The sequence below is a fragment of the Pinus tabuliformis genome, chromosome 7, assembly GCF_031772625.1.
Source record: "Pinus tabuliformis cultivar Carrire ecotype Pingquan chromosome 7, CPIR1, whole genome shotgun sequence".
Classification (NCBI taxonomy): Eukaryota; Viridiplantae; Streptophyta; class Pinopsida; order Pinales; family Pinaceae; genus Pinus; species Pinus tabuliformis.
Window position 1 is genome coordinate 755,328,602 of NC_142293.1, and position 17,140 is coordinate 755,345,741.

Consider the following 17,140-nt stretch of genomic DNA (forward strand, 5'->3'; position numbering starts at 1 on the left):
TCCAAACCCAAACCTTTCGGCCTGAAGCTTCCAAAGCGGAACGTCGAAAAATTCGGTTTCAATCCCAGCCATACAAAATTATTGGAGATACACTTTATCGCCGGGGGCAGACTTAGTTTTTCGACGTTGTTTAACTCACGAAGAGGCTGAGAGGGTTTTGAATGATTGTCACTCTGGAGCATGTGGCGGTCATATGTCTGGGTATGCCACAGCTCAGAAGGTGTTGCGCGCTGGTTATTTCTGGCCGTCTATGTTTAAAGATTGTATCATTGCAGTCAGGAAGTGCCACAACTGTCAAGTGTTTGATCGCAAGATGCGCGCTCCACCTGCTCCTCTCCACCCTATAATTGCCGTTGGTCCATTCGCCAAATGGGGTATCGACTTTATTACTTGTAACCCTCACTCGGCCGGGGGGCATGCGTATATCATCCTTGCGGTTGATTATTTTACTAAGTGGGCCGAGGCGATGCCTACATTCGACGCAAGCGGCAAAACAGCTGCAGTTTTCGTATTCAATCATATCATAACTAGGTTTGGTGTCCCACAAGCAATCATTACTGACCATGGGAGCCATTTTCGAAATGTCATGATGACTGAGCTTACAAGCCAGCTTGGTTTGCGCCACGATAGCTCTACTCCTTATTATCCGCAAGCCAACGGTTTGGTTGAGTCTATCAACAAAGTTCTAGTTACCATGATCCGACGAACCATTGGTGTTCATCGGTCGAATTGGCACAACATGTTATTTTCAGCGCTATGGGCATACCGAACCTCAGTGAAAAATTCAACAGGGTTCACTCCTTTCCAGCTAGTTTATGGCTTAGAAGCTGTGTTACCCATTGAATGCGAAATCCCATCACTTCAAATGGCTGTCGAATTACTTCCAGCTACTTCCGAAGAGGAGACACGTTTATTGTACTTGGCTAAATTAGATGAGACTCGACGTGACGCTACATTGGCAATCGAGACTCACGCGAAACGAATGAAAGCTCAGTATGATAGAAATGTAACCCCTCGAAGTTTTTCGGAAGGAGACCTAGTACTATTATATGATCAAGCTAACGATAAGCTAGGTGCCGGAAAATTCGTTCCCATGTGGCATGGGCCTACATTGTAAAGCGAAAGCTAGCAAAAGGGGCTTATGAGCTAGTTGACTTTGATGGGGACTCTTTGGGTAAACCCAGAAATGGACTTTACCTAAAGAGGTATTATGCTTAAATGATGGGAATGGAGAAATTTTTAGATAGGTTAGATTTTCTTTCTAGCTAGCAAGTGTGTTAGTTTAGTCAGTGTGCTTAGCTTAGAGAGTGTGGTTTTTCGTCGTTATTCTGGCTTATCTTGGTTTTACTCTTGATATTGCAGATGTCGACGCCTCTCCAAACATATATTGGATTTGCTGATGGTGCTTGTCGTAGTACACGGAACATCTCTTCCGCAGCTTGGGTTATCTATTCGCCCTCTGACGAGTTAGTTTCTATGCATGGGGTAAGCCTCGGTCAAACAACGAACAACATTGCAGAATACAGTGCAGTGATTGAATTATTATCCGAATCTATTTCATTTGGAATTCGACGTTTGACAGTGAGGTTAGATTCTGAACTTGTTGTATTACAGCTTAATAGAGTTTATGCCATTAGGAATCCTGTGTTATTAAGGTTGTTTTTGAGAGTGCGTCTCTTGGAACGTGAATTTGATTACATTGAATATCAACATATTCCAAGGTCTTTGAATACATTAGCAGATGCAATTGCTTCTCGAATGTTGGACAGACATTTACGATAATCATGCAAGTAAATTTAAAAACATTTCATCACATATGTTAAACAAGATAAGCCGGTAATAGTGATATATATAGATAGAAGTGTGTCAAAAAATATATACATCGTCTTCGATCATAGGTTGAAAACACCTTATGATCGGCAAAATGATAGTACAAAAAGTCAAAATGTCACATGTGACTACAAAAGTGACTAGTCAATCACTGGTGGTGCTCTCTGTATGACACCACTGCGCGGGCTACCTTACGCAAAAATCTCCTAAACGGTCCAGGGACCGCGACTACGAAGCGCTGAAGCCGGGTAGGAATGTCATCCATAGTAGTCTCAGGTATATCTGCCGTGAGACGCTCTAGATCATGCTCCAACTCAGCTAGTACTTCCGCAGCCGCGTCCTGTGGGGCCGGTACCGGTGCAGCTGGATGTAGTCTATCAAAAGGCCGGAGGTTGGCTGGACGCTGTGGACCAACATCTGCATTTTGAAAATTTTACTGTTAGTTTTGAGACGATATATATGAAAAATAAAAATACATAATTAGAGAACTTGTGAAAATAAAAGTACCTCTGTCATCCCATTGTTCTCCGGTGGAAGAACCATGTCCGGATCACCTCTAAAATCCACTCCGGCATACGGAAAGTCCTGTATCGAAAAAACCTGGTCCTCTAACCAGTGAAAATAACTATCTGAGAATCGAACCACTGTCGCACCCTCGTCAGGATGCCGGGCCATCACCGCAACCCATCGTATCAGCTTTGGCTCTCGAGGACCCAAGATATCAACAGTGAGTTGCTGAGGGATCAGCATTGGAACTCTCTCCAAGGCAAAGCTCACGACTAGAGGCCCATATCCAAAAGTCTTTAGTCGTCCGTTCTTTGCCTTGGTCAGTTGGCTCTTCATATGAGCCGACACAGCTTCACACCAGTTGAAAATGGTGCCTTGGTAACAGTCAATTGCCATCCGCATTTGGGATCCGGAAGCAATGTGTAAAGCGGCCGCGCCGCAAATTCTGGTAACCGTGAACGCTATGACTTTGAGTTCCGGCAAAGTGATGTGTTTTATCTCTATGCCTTTTGAATGGTGAGCCCCAGGTGTGCACCACTCGTCGCGGAGACTATCAAGGGATTGGCCACCCGGCCTAGTCCCCGCAAGACTGAGTTGCTCACCTCTGTTCGGCAAGCCAGTGAGAAAGTATACATCCGAGGGCTCTATCTCGAGCTGGTGCCCTCCTATGTAAAAGCATTGTTCTTGAACGTTCCATCGCTCAACCAGCCATTCCAAGAATCTTACCTGGCCCCTCATGCCCGGTATGGTCCAATATTTGTATAATCCGCATGCTCTTAGGGCATCCAGGGAAGGTTGATGATTTATTGCAACTTCATCATCCTCTACATGCTCTCTTTCTCTCCAATCTAACATGGTTAATACCCTGCACATCAAAAATAGCAATTAGAAATTGATTTGGGAATTTTTGGTGGTTTTTTGAGGGAGTTGGGGTTTTGAAATGCGCACTTCTCGGAAGACGCACCCCGGCTTTGTAGCACAGGGCGCCCGGACGCGGCTGGCCTAAAGGCGGGCCGCGTCTTCCGACCATTTTCCCGTATGAGAAAAAGTCGGGGGACGCGGGTCACCCGAAGGGCACCCGCGTCCGCCGAGAGGCGCATTCCAAAACCAAAACCCCCCCAAAAAATGAAACTAAGACCTAAAAATTGATTCTAAACGGATAGAAATGCAGAGTAGGATGTGTAAAATACCTGGATAAGACGGCGTTCGATTCCGACGGTCGGATTTTCCGCAGCGACCACGGGAAGTTTCTTGTCAAAAGCTCCTTTTTCAACCTCAACAGTGAAACGGTAAAAATGACATGGTAAAAGGTCTTTTTATAGGTTTTTTGGATGAATTAGTTCATTTTTTACCATGAAAAGATGTTTTTCGATGTATTTTTGCCTATTTTAAACAGGTATGAGTAATGTGTTGCTTTTGTGCAGGACAAAGGGGTTTCGAGGGAAATTGTAATTTTTCACAAACAAAAATATCAGAGTCATCTTTTAAGCCCTTTTCTGACTCCTAAAACATGAAAAGATCGCCGAGCGTTTCTTTTACACTCGTTAAAACGGAATTAAAAGACGGTCCCCTTTTAGCTCTTTTCTGACCGCAAAATCAGGAAAAGATTGCCGGGTTTTTGTCGTTTCGAACTCGATAAGGAAATAAAACGACGTGTCCTTGATCGCTTTTTACTTTTCAGGTCAACGACACTATTATGAAAGTACTCCTTGGTCGCAAGATCAAGCGGTTCCCCCAGGTATTATTTTATACTTTTTCGGGCTTGAGGGACACAAATATACGAAAAAGTTCAACGTGGAGTCTCCTTTTGTTTTTTCAGACTCTCTAAAAATGAAAAACGCCGAGTTTCTCCTATACTGGGCTCGTTAAACTTTTACAGTAAAGGACCTGTTCAATTACAAACAGGAACGAACCACTCCTTCCTAGGGTTCGAATTTAAACTAGGTTGGACTCGTCCGAAGGATGAGCTTATAATCAAGCATATGTTATCCTCCTCAAGCTTGTTAAAAATAAAGAGGTACTTGCCAGAAATGGTGGGGGAAAAGAGAGAAGAATGAACCTGTTTGTTACCTTTTGTCTCAAAAGAAACTTTATTACCACTCTTGAACACGACACTTTTCATTCACCTGGGTTGGGAAATCTTTTACCTCACAGTTGACCAAACCACTTTGAAAGTCTTTAACCGGGTTCCGGGGATTAACTTTGAGTTATTCGTCACCAAGCCATCTGTCGTGTCGTTATGTGTTCAAGAGGTCTGCAAGCAAAAACTTTCATCTGCAAAATACTTGTCATCCATTTGACCATCCCTGAGTCAGTCCTTACAGCAACATTTCTTCAACTTGAACAATGATTTCGTGTTGCGGGCTTGCCTGCAACGGGTCGCTTTCTATCGACATCGACACATTATCTAGAAAGATGACTTAGGAATCGACAGCACCTTGAAGTCTGCATGCATCAATGGCAGGTTTCTCGCCTTTGACGTCAGTTTACATCATTGACTTTCGATCAAAGGATTCCGTGAAGTGTTCGACATCAAAACATCTATTCACATTTCACGGGTTGTGCTTGGTACTTTGAGAACCATTGACATTACTGGTGGTTTCTCTCACGCTTGTTAACAGTTTGCATCATCGACTGGTAATCAAGTGGTTTCTAACATGTTCGACATCGAATCATTTAATCACATGGCTAGAATCGTACCAATTCGGGAAGTAGAAGTGAAGACCCTGGATCTAGTTTCTACCATCCAGGCTGCGAGGAGTTTTGTATTCATTATCTATGTAGACTAATCATAAACAGATGGCTGCGTCCATACTGTGTCTACAAAAGTCTATAAAAATGATGTACTGCAAGATCATTCCTGTATCAAAATAGTTAGTCCATTAGTTAAAGTTTTGAATCTGAGTATGGGAATGCCTACCTCAGTGATGATATAATCTTATACATGTATTTTGTGTTGAAAATTGCAGGTTCCAACCAGGTCATCCACAAGACAATCCTTGAAATGATAAAGCGCTTCACCCTTCCTAGAATTACAAAACCCTAAATCTATTCCAGGCTTCGCACTTTAGGGGGCAATCTGTTACACTAAAAAATGTCACCATGACCACTTACAGTTAGTATGGCTCAAATCAACAGTCATGCTACCCTCTTAGGCAAGTCTTATGCCTCTGCTATCCATCTCAAACTCAAAGAAGAGAGAAAGTCTTGTCAAAAATATGTTTATCTCTGGGGTCGCAGGTTCTCTCTAGCCTTACCTGCGGGGACGCTCACAATGTTCACAAAAGGTGCGTCCTTGGACGCTCTGTATGTTAAGGGACAGGTGCGTCCTTCTGTAAAAGGCAAAATGCGCGAGTTTCATCTTAAAAAAGTTACTTGTGGTTACTTCTAGAACTTTCTAGAGGTCGGTTTGATGAATTGGATGCGCCTCCAGTTGGTTCATGTATCTCTATTAAGGAGGAACTTATCCCATCAATAAGGGAACTATCCCACCCAAAGAGGGGGATTATCCCAATGATGGTGGACCTGAATAACCTCTTTACAGCACTATAAATAAAGACATTGAGCCAGAGGGAGGAGAGGTTGGAGCTATACATTTTCTTTGGGTAAATGCTGCAGGAATTAGGACTCCCATTTAGAACCTTGTGAGGAGAGATTGTCTTTGCTTGATTCTACTTGGAAGTGGGTGAGCTTTGTCAAAGTAGAGGAAAACCCTTGATGGACCCTGGGAGGAACTTGCACAACACCAAGGCCAGGTTGTAAGAGTTTCTTTGTTTCGTTATTAATACAAACTGGTTTATTTTTCTCAATAGCTTGTGTTAATGGGTTATTTCATGTGTTCCTTGGTCTGCATGTTGAATATATGTTTTATTATATGAAATGCAAGTGCTTGGTAATTGTTTGATTGTTTGTGGTTGCAGGAATTGACTTGAAGGAGGAGCTCATCCGGATCGGCAAGGACGGACTACAACAACCGCGTTTTGGAATAAGGTAAGCCTAAACACTTGTAGTTTTCATGTTTTAAAAGGTATATTTAGAGAAAGATCACTCCATTTTGTCTTGTTTGTCGCTAGAGAGTTTAGACTCCTAGGGAGGTCAGTTGTGTCCGCACAAACGACTTTTTCCGCCACGACACATGGTCCAAAACTATTTAGAACCAATACTAGGGACCGAATACATGGGTTCAACACTTCGGACGCAATACCAAGGACCAAATACCAAAACTTAGTTTTTTGACATGTACGTGCCTTTCCTTGTGTGAAAGTGCGTGTGTACGATATATGCACCTTTGTATATAGTGAAATTGCGTGTATACACTACTTGGTATATAGAGAAACTATGTATATACGCGACTTGGTATATAGTGAACCTGCGTGTGTACACGAATTGGTATATAGTGAACCTGCATATGTACGCGACTTGGTATATAGTGAACCGGCGTATATACTTTTCCTTCTTCATTCTTTGTAGTCTGATCATCAATTCTTTGCTATTGACATTTTGCACTATGATCTGTCATCTGTGTGAGTTGCCATCAAGGACAACACTTGTATCATAATGCCAACAATCCCCCCCTTTGGACTTGATGGCAAAGTTAACTTGTCATACTGAGAACTGTCATCTTAATGAGTTGTCATTGTTCATTACATCTGAACTGATTCCTTTGAGTTGTCTTGCATCCCATGTATTCTGTCACATCTGATATCTCTTCTATAGATTCATCTAGTTATATATAAGTGAGTTGTTCTTCTACGAGTGGGCTGCCATCAAATACAACACATGCATCATAATGCCAACAAAATTTCCCATAAAATTAACTTTAAAACTCTTCATTTTACTTGTAAAAATTCATGAATCCTTAAGCACAATGAAAGCATTTTGTTTATAATATGAGGAAGTTATTAGCACTACAAACTAATATTCTAAATCAAATCAATTTGGTATCAGAGCACTAGGTTTTCTTTTTGAAAGAAGGATTTAATCATTTGCAAGTCTATGTCATGCTTGCAAGGTTAAAACTCAAAAAGAGGTGAAGCAAAGATGGTTGGAAGCGGTAGAGTTCGGTCAAGGGGAAGAATATCAAGGTTTCCACAATATCCAACATCAGTTCAGCCTCAAGTTGCAGTTGAGACTCCAGAGATCATGTCTCATGAAGGAGAACCCACAAACATGATAGAAGATGAGAAGACCTTTAGAAAGGCTTTCTTTGATATGACAGAGATGGTGAAGGTCCTCTATGAAGAGAGGAATACCAGGTTGTGAAGAGAAAGTTCGAAACCTCCCAAAGGAGAAGGATCTTCTGGAGGAGGTAATGGAAAAGGAGGTAATGGGAATGGAGACAAACCTCCACCCTCTCCAACATCTTCTTCATGTTCTTCTACACAATCATCTTCACACTCTTCCACTAAAACAACCCTTACTCATACTCATCATTATTCTTCAAAAGGAATTGGTAAATCACCCTTTTTAAAACTTGATGTTAAATTTGAGTTTCCCATGTATAATCGTGAAGTGAATGCAGAGAAGCTAGATAATTGGATTCATCGGTTGGAGGTCCATTGCAGGATTCAAAACCTTTAAGAGGATGACATAAAAATTCAATTAGCTGAATCATTGAGAATGGAGGGTGCAGCACTAGTATGGTGGGAATAAAAGACCCAAGAGGAGATTAAAAAACATGGTAAGATCTCAATTTCTTGGAATGATTTCATTATTTCAATTAAAAGAAAATTCTACCCTCTAAATTATATGTGGAAAGCCATCATGAATTGGCAAAACTTTAGATAGCTTAAAGGTCAAAATGTGCAAGATTACACCCAAGAATTCTGTTAGCTACCTATATCAATAGGTTTCATATTTCATGATTGGTAAAGAAAGGTCCAAATATGCTCTGCTTTGGTGATGCAAAGATCCCATATTTCCTAGAGAAAACAATGTATGTACATAAGTTCTTTGTTGACTCGATTTTGATGGGTGATCCAAAAGCCTAATCTGGATCATGCCATGTTTCAATTTTTTGTTGTAGAATAGAGGAAGAAGTCTGTCCAAACTGTTTAATCTTGGCAGACCAGTAGCTTAGGTAGAGAATTAAGGTTCCCAACTGCTTAATCTGGGACCTTGGAAGCAATAAGGGTAGCATTAGATAGAAGATCAAAAGGAAAAAGCCAAGGAAAAGAAAAAGGCATATAAGGGTCTGCAAGTCTAAGTGCACCCTCCATGAAGAAATAAAAAATGCTAGGCAAATAGATGGGTAGGCAGTTGGGGTTGCAGAAGTGTCGCTCCTTTCTAATTTAGTGTTTGATAACCTGTTTACAAAGGAAAATCAGTGGTTTGAGAAGGACCTCCTCTCCATTGTGTTGTAGCAAAGCAAAGGAGCATGTCTAACTTCCCAGTTTCCCTTTTCACTCCCATTCCTAACATCCCCTCATCAGTTGAGATTCATGGAAGAATTTGAGGTTTTATGGTGGTTCTTATTCCTTTAAAAAGCCACATTTCTTGTCTAAAATTCTTTTCATTTTGATCTACTCCCTAAACTGGGACAGATGTGCTGGGCATATGGGACTCTTTTCTCCCTATATTCAAGCTCCCTCAGGTCAATCGGTTCCCTGATTTGATCCACCTATGTGCTGAAAACTATGACCCTACTCAGAGGGCAGTGCTTGACCCTTCAGGCTCAGCTGTGTTCTATATCACCCCAGAAGCTATCAAAGAGATGCTCTGCTTCAAAACTGAGAAGAAATTGGTCCCTCTATCACTCATAGACTTGATAAATCAAGGAGCCAGGTTGACAGATGCTCAGATCACCAAATTAAATCAGTTGTACATTGACTCTGACTCTGTGAAGTATCCTCCTATTAACCAAGTATACCTCAACCAATTGGGCAGAGATCTTGCAGACATGATTAGTCCCATTTTGGGCTATAATTCAATTGAATTTGTTGATGAAACTGTGCTGGTGATGATGCTAATGTTCGCTCCTGGCAAGTCTCCAATCTGCTATGACTATGCCACCTACATCTCTGATAAGATACATGAGCAATGGATGAACTTGGCAAGGGAAAAGGTGTTCAGATACACCTCTTACATATACCACTTAATCCTATATTATCAACATGAAAAGTTTTCTTTTTCTATGAAAAGGGTGGATGCTCAAGGCAATCCAAGGTCAGTGTTCTATTGGTCCTATGTCTTCCACTACATACCTAATTCCCCATACACTTACTGTGAGTTCATAGATCTCTTCATCCACCCAGCCATGTCTATGCTGATGAGCTCACCTCCTCCAAGGCTCACTGATGAGATGCAAAGGGTACTCCAGTTGTCTAAATCATACAGCATTGGGGACTGGTACTTCTATCAGAACCACACAGTCATCAGGATCTATGGGTGTGAACTGCCTCCCTATAGATTGCCCAAGTATGTGCCCATGAGATTGTTTGCCCTGGAATACTTCGGGCAATTTGGGAATGCTGATGTGCTGCACTTTTCAGGCAGAGGCAAGAAAGCACAACTGAAGGTCAGGAACCAACTTGGCCACTTTATCTACAACAAAAGGGAGGAAGGTTGGAAAGAGGCGGATAGCATGTTAGAATCCCTTGGCTTGCAAACTAGTTTCCTTTGGAAACCTTATGACCCCAATCACTTCATAACTTTGAGAAGGGTCAAGTATAGGCTGTCCGGTTATGATCATGTAAGGATTCCTCACATAGAAAAATATGCAAATCAAGTAAAATGGAGGAGAGGAACCCTAGAGGAGCCTGTTACACAAGAAGAGTTGAATCAAAGAGCAGTGAGAAATCTGAAAAAGATGGCTGACCTTGAACTTTGTTCACAGGTACTCACTCTTCCAAGCACACAAGTGGGAGCAGTTGCCTCGTCCTCAACTGCAAATCAGCAAGCAGCCAAAGCTAGTGAGCAAACCTCTAGCAAAGGCAAGGAAAAAGTGATGGAAACAGAACAGCCGCCTCATGAGCAGATGCAGCAGCAACAGCAGCAGGTAGAGCAGGAACAACAGCAAGAAGAGGGGCAGCATGACAGAGAGCAGCCATTACAGCAAGAAAGGGCAACTGAGGCCCCAATTTTCACTGAGCAGTAGGCTCTGAACACTGTGCCTCCTAGGCAAGAGACTACTACTAAAGCCTCAGTCCTCCAAACTCCACAAAAGGAGGATATAAGTAGGAAAAGGGACAGAGAGACTCCCCTCACATCATCCATAAATCAGGGAGAGAAAAGGCATAGAATGAATCCCCTCTCTGAGGAGGAAATGCCAATAGGGCAGTCTCTGGGCATGGGCCCACCTAGTAGAGAAGCATCTACTAGCTCCTTGCAGCAGGGAAAAGATAGAACAATGGGAGGAGAAGTCAGCTCCTCAAGCCACCAAAGAGAAGTTGAAGGAGGAATCAAACAGCAGTTTATTGATATTAAAAGGAAAAATGAGCCACTTAAAATACAGCTCTATAATCATCTGCTGAAAATGGCTCCTACCAACCAGCAAAGACTGATGTCTGCCTATGATGTTCAGGAGGGAAAAATGATCATGAGTCACTTCATGCCAACTGCATTGCAGCCACAGTCCCCTTCAGACTACTTGAGGACCAATCTTGAGGTCCTTGCCAAGGACATCCACCCAATGGACAAAATCGAATTGCACAAACAAACGGGTGAGATGGTGTATGCCTCCTTGGCAGACAAAACACTGGATAACTACAGGCTAGAGAATAGCCTAAATAATACAGCTGCCCAACTTGAGTTGGAGAGAGCATCCTCTCAAGCAAAGGATAACAGGATCAGGGCCTTAGAAGATATAATCATAGAGATTGGACATGATCCTAAGGACATCAAGGGCATACAAGAAATATTGAAATTGAGGGATGCAGACATGGCAGCTTTGAGGAAAAAGATCAAAATCCCAGCAACAATTCACCCTCAAACAGATAAATTTGCTCAGCTGAGACATGATCAGGATGCCACAGCTTTGCTGGTATCCCTATACAAACAGCTAATCTGGACCCAAGAGAAGTTGGGGGAGGCAGAGGCTGCCCAGGCAGCATTGCAGGCATCATTACAGCAAAAGGAAGGAGGTCAAACATCTCAGCCTCCTCCTGAAATAATTAATCTTGAGGAAACTCCTCCAACTACTGCTCCCCCTACTCAACAAACAGATCAGGCAGCACCTTCTACCTCAGCGCCAACAACAGAGCAGGCTCCAAGCCTAGATATGCAGAAGCTCAAGAATGAAATGCAAGCCCTGGAAGCCCAAATGTCAGAGTTAAAAGAGGCTAGGGAAAATTTGGTCAAGTTGAATGAAAGATATGACAAATCCAAGCAGACTGTAGCAGAAAAGGGCAGGGAAATAAAGGCCCTTAAAGACAGGATAAAGGAGCTGGAGAAGGAGCTCACATTGGATAAAGTGACAGCTGAGCTCAAGACAGTGCTATGGGCCAACATTGGCCAATCCATCACTGACCAATGGCAGTATATTGAGACAATCCATGAGCAGTTGGAGCTCATTGCAAAAGCACAGAGGGAAATCCAGAGATCAAGGGCATCTCTAGGCAATATGCCTGAGGTTGCCAATAGAATGATCAATGTGCTTAACAACAGAACAAGTGCTCAGTTAGCTACTATGGGAATCTCCAACAGGACTGAGACTATTTTGTTAGTAAAAAGGGTCCTAACACTAAGAAACCTGGTGCAAACATTAGAAAGAAGGACCCAGGACATGCAGACAGAGGTCAATAAATTCATGGACAAGTATGTGGCATTGCAAAACAGAGGTCTCCCTGGCTTACTGAACAGCGCAGGAAGACTACTTACACATGAGCAGTATGCCAAGAGGGTCAATACATTCGCCACAAATCAGATCACTGAAAGGCCCAGCACCTCAGAGGAAACAGGGCCAGCTACAGGACAAACTCTCTACAACAGGGTAGAGAATTTATTCTTTATAATGAATGAAATCAAACATCTGTTTGAAGTGCCTCCCAATTTCTATAAATACACAGAGGCAGATGAGACTTTGGATGCAATTCTCAGACATCAATTGCCCACACAGGAATGGTGGACTAAGGCAATACAGATGATATTATAAACCAGAGCCTGTAAATCAAGTTTTGTTATTTATTATTCAAATTTACAAGTGATCATGCACAGGAAAACTTGGAAAGATCAGCATGCATGAAAAAGGAAGGGCTGAGCCAACTCAGCAGAACTATTTGGCCAACAAAGCACAATTGACAGCTAACAGGTAGCAGGGCCGAAAGTTACAGCACGACAACCATAAAGGCGCATTTTCCAGCATTAAAGTAGAACGGTCAGACCGACTCAGTGGCCTCCAAAGGCCAAAATATCTTCTGACAGACATAAAGAGCATTTATGTTGTATTAAAAGAAGTAATAACTTCTTATCTACTGTTTTGTACAAGTTGGTGAAAACATTTATTTCTCAGATGACTCAACGCCTTAGATATTTTGTATGGCCGTTTGTATATATTCCCCCCTGGCATAAGCTTGCAGGGGTTGTTGTTGATTTCTCTTGAAGAGTTCTTTTGCTGTAAATTTTCAGAGTTTAATACAAAGGCCGATGGAATTTCCCAAGTCTGTGTTGTCTGAGGGATTGTAATGCAATTGCTGAGTGCTACAGGATTCCTACATGTTGTCATGGCTCAATAAGTTTCCTTTAAACTTTCGTTATGTTCTTTCTGTTATTTTCTCATAACTCATCCATGTTCTAGATTTCACAATTAATGGCAGAGAAAAAGACTAATTCCAGGATTTATTCATAGAATACCCTGAATTCAATCTATGCTATTACAAATGTTTTCTTCAGTTATGGTTATAAAGGTGTGATTCTTAATTGCTGCACCTCTACACTGTATCTTTCACAGGAATTATTGTTTAGGAATTCAAGTCTGCTCCTTTACAATACATCTCTTTCTCACAATCGAGCTTAGTGGAAAATTCTTAATTGCTTTTCACTGGTTACACACATTTCATCATTATAATATCAAGTTTGTTTCATGAGATATTCAAAAGGCCCTGCAGTTTCAGCAATCCTAATCTACCTCTCAAAAAACCAGTAACCAAAGACTCCATTGCCCAATGGACTAGAATTATCTGAAGGTTTACACCTTAGGTACAAAAGACATCCCTCAACCAAAACATAAAACCAAAACCTGAACATCACAGCTAGCCTAAAATACTATCAAAACAGAGACAAATCATAAAGAGAGAGCCCTCTCTGATTACGGTTTGGCTAGAAACTGTAATCCAAAGATTGGTTAGTGGTTACCCTGGCCGTATTCCCTTGGGAGTCAAAGGGAACAACCTGGGTGTTAACATAATTGGCGACTCCACTGGGGAATTCCTTAGGATTTTCTAATTACTGTATATCTCCTAAATCTACAGATGAAGTCTGAATACCAGCCAGGAAGCCTTCAGAACTGTTTCTGTTTTACATTAACAGGTTCAGATAAATGCTGCTTCAGTCAATCTTCATGTTAGCTTTGAGAAATATACAGCCATTCCAAAATCTTGCCTAGTCCTTACAGATATAAAAATACTCTAAAAAACATAATCAAAAAGAAGTTCAGAAGCTAGCTCCTAAAAGGGAAACCAGACACACTAGGTCAAACCCTGACCCAGATCCACCAGTAGTTTTTGAAAATCCTAATACAATCCCCAAAATAATTAGGAAACAGCGAAGGTAGGAAAATCCTAGTGATTTGAGTCCTGAGACAGCTCACCCCGAAACAGTTCCAACTCCTATCAAAGTTCTATTTCGGTCTACCCCTGTTTCCCCCAGTTCACCATCTACATCTCAAAGCCCTCCTTTCACACCTTCATCCACTGCACATATTCCCTTGACCAACACTCTAGTTTCTACCGGTCCCATCAACCCTGTAGTACCTATCGTCCCTGTTATCCCGTTTATCCCTGTCAATCGCATAAACCCTACAAATATGGCCAATAGGTATGCACCCTTGCAGTTACCTGCTAATGCTGCAGCTTTACCCCAAGACTACCAATCCAAGATCTCATATTTTGACTCCACTGGCCCTTTTACAGCTACTCAGGATGCCAAAAGGATGCAAGACCATTTTGAGACCTATGAAATAGATGATGACAATGTGAGAATGAGGATGTTTGTTCAAAGTCTGACTGGGGATGTAAGAACTTGGTTTAGATCCCTGAATGCAAATTCCATCACAACTCCTGATGAGCTTTATCAAGCCTTTACTAACAGATGGGAGAAAAAGAAAGATCCTCTGCACATACTTGGTGAATATGACACTATCAAAAGAGGTCCCCAAGAGACTGTTTTGGAGTATTGTGCAAGATTCAACAATGTATATAACGCAATCCCACAAAATTTAAGACCTCCTCCTGATTTGGCCTTGTACAAATTTCCTGATGGTTTTGACCCTGATATGGCCTATCAGTTGAAGGAGAGAGCTCCTGAAACCCTTGCAGATGCCCAAAAGGTTGCTGTCACAGTGGAAGCTAACCTGATTGCCAAAAGAAACAGAGCAAGGTTGGAAAAGAGAACCACCTTCAAAGAAGAACCCTCAGCCTTTGACCAAAAACTGGATGCAATACTCACTGGTATGAAGAGATTAGGAGATAGAGTGGAATCAGTTGAGAGAAAGTCATCATGGGAAGCACCACAAAACAACCCTCCTAGGAATCCAAATTTTAGGAGAACTCAAAATCCAAACGTTGGCAAGGCCAGTTCTGACCTAGACATAAGACCCCCTTTCCAAGAGAATTATTCTGAGACTTCCACATCAAGTGAACCCAATGAAGATCCCCACATTAATTTAATGGGTTTGGATGGTGAAAGTCAAGTCTTTTTAACACAAGAAGATCATGAGGATGAGGAAATCAAGCTGTTCCAAACCAAATCAGGTGAGTCATTTGACTTTAAACAAGGCTATGACACAGCTGTTTATGAAGTCCATAAACAATATAAGTTAAGGAGTAGAACTGTAAATATAACGCAGCCTGAAAATATAAAGCATAGCCAGCAGCCCAAAAGAGCCATAGTCACAGAGCCAAATGACCCAACGGAATCACTTGCAAAGGAAGTAACCATTGAAGAAGTCACTGACCCGTTTTCTTCAAAAGAGCAGCCCATGGCTGCATCATCCTTGCACCCTAACCCAAGTGTCACTCCTCAAGAGATGAGCAAGAAGGGCAAGCCTCAAGATCAAGATAAGAATCAAGAAGAAGAGTTAGTGAACAAGGAAAGAACTGTCATCCACAACCAAAAGACCCAATCTGAAAAACCCTTTGACCTAGAAACTGAAATTGGTAAATTGAAGGTAGCTATTCCTCTTTCAGAACTAGCCAAGCATGACATTTATAAACAACAAATCAAAAAGTCCCTTCAACTTACTAACAACAAAGATGATGTCAATGTGTTGGATGATACCCCAGAATTGTTGTTCGGTCCAGAAGTTGATGGAAAAACAGTAGTCACAGGGATCTTACCTTTTTATGTCAGTTTACATGTTCATGATAAGATATTACACAATGCAATGTTTGACTCAGGTGCCTCTCACAACCTCATGCCAAAAGCAGTCATGGAAAGATTGAATCTAGATATTACAAGACCATATAAGGACCTATTCTCCTTTGACTCCAGCCAAGTCAAGTTCTTAGGTCTAATAAAAGATCTATTTGTGTCCCTTGTTCAGTACCCAAATAAAACAATTCTAATGGATGTTGTAGTTGTTGATATCCCACCCAAGTATGGGATGTTGTTATCAAGGTCATGGGGGGCTAAACTTCAAGGTTCCCTACAACTGGACATGTCATACGCCACCATATCTGTTTTTGGGCAACCAAAGAGACTATACAGAGAAACACTAATGAAATACATGGTCAGCAGTGAAGAAAAGCCCCAAAATTTTCCCATATATGCTGTCCATTCAGACATAGACTCATACATTCTCTTCAATAATAATACAACTCCCTCAAACAATGATGTTGAAACCAATACACTCATACAAGAGGAGGACACTGATGAAAAAACTGCTACCCAAGAAATAATGGTTAAACCATCACTAAGCAAAGCTGTTGTTCTAGAAATCAAGCTAATTCAATCAAGTGATCAGACTGTCCTAGAAGACAAACCAGGTGAAAAACCAGAACTTCAACTTATGATCCCAGATCACAGAGAGGTTCTTAAATCTCCCCTAGAAAAAGAGAGTCTATGGTTTCTTGAATTTGATGGGTCAGTCAACAAATTAGGGGCAGGAGCTAGAGTTTGGATACACAATAAACAAAACAGTCATGCAGAAGGCCGAGCCTACAGACTAAATTTCAGATGCACCAATAACATGGCAGAATATGAAGCTCTTTTACTAGGCCTCAAACTAGTAAAGTCCCTACAAGCCATAAAAGTGTCAATTCTAGGAGACTCAGACCTCGTTATCCAACAAGTAAAGGGAAATTTTGTCACCAATGACAAAAGACTGAGATAATATAAGTTTGCTGCTGCTGAACTACTACAGTCCTTCACTGAATTTCAAATCACCAAAATCTCTAGGACCCATAACCTTCATGCTCATAGTTTGGCCACATTTGCAAGCACCTGTAAACTACCCTTTGAGTCCCACCACTGCTTTACAGCTGAGGTAAAACACAGACCTTCTGTCCCAAACAATGTCAAGGACTGGCAAGTATTTGAAGATGATGCACAAATAAACAATTTTTTGACTTTACAGCAAGAATTTGCAGGAGTAAATATTGACACTGAGAAAGCAAGTCAATCACAAATACAGTTTGAACAGAATAACCAC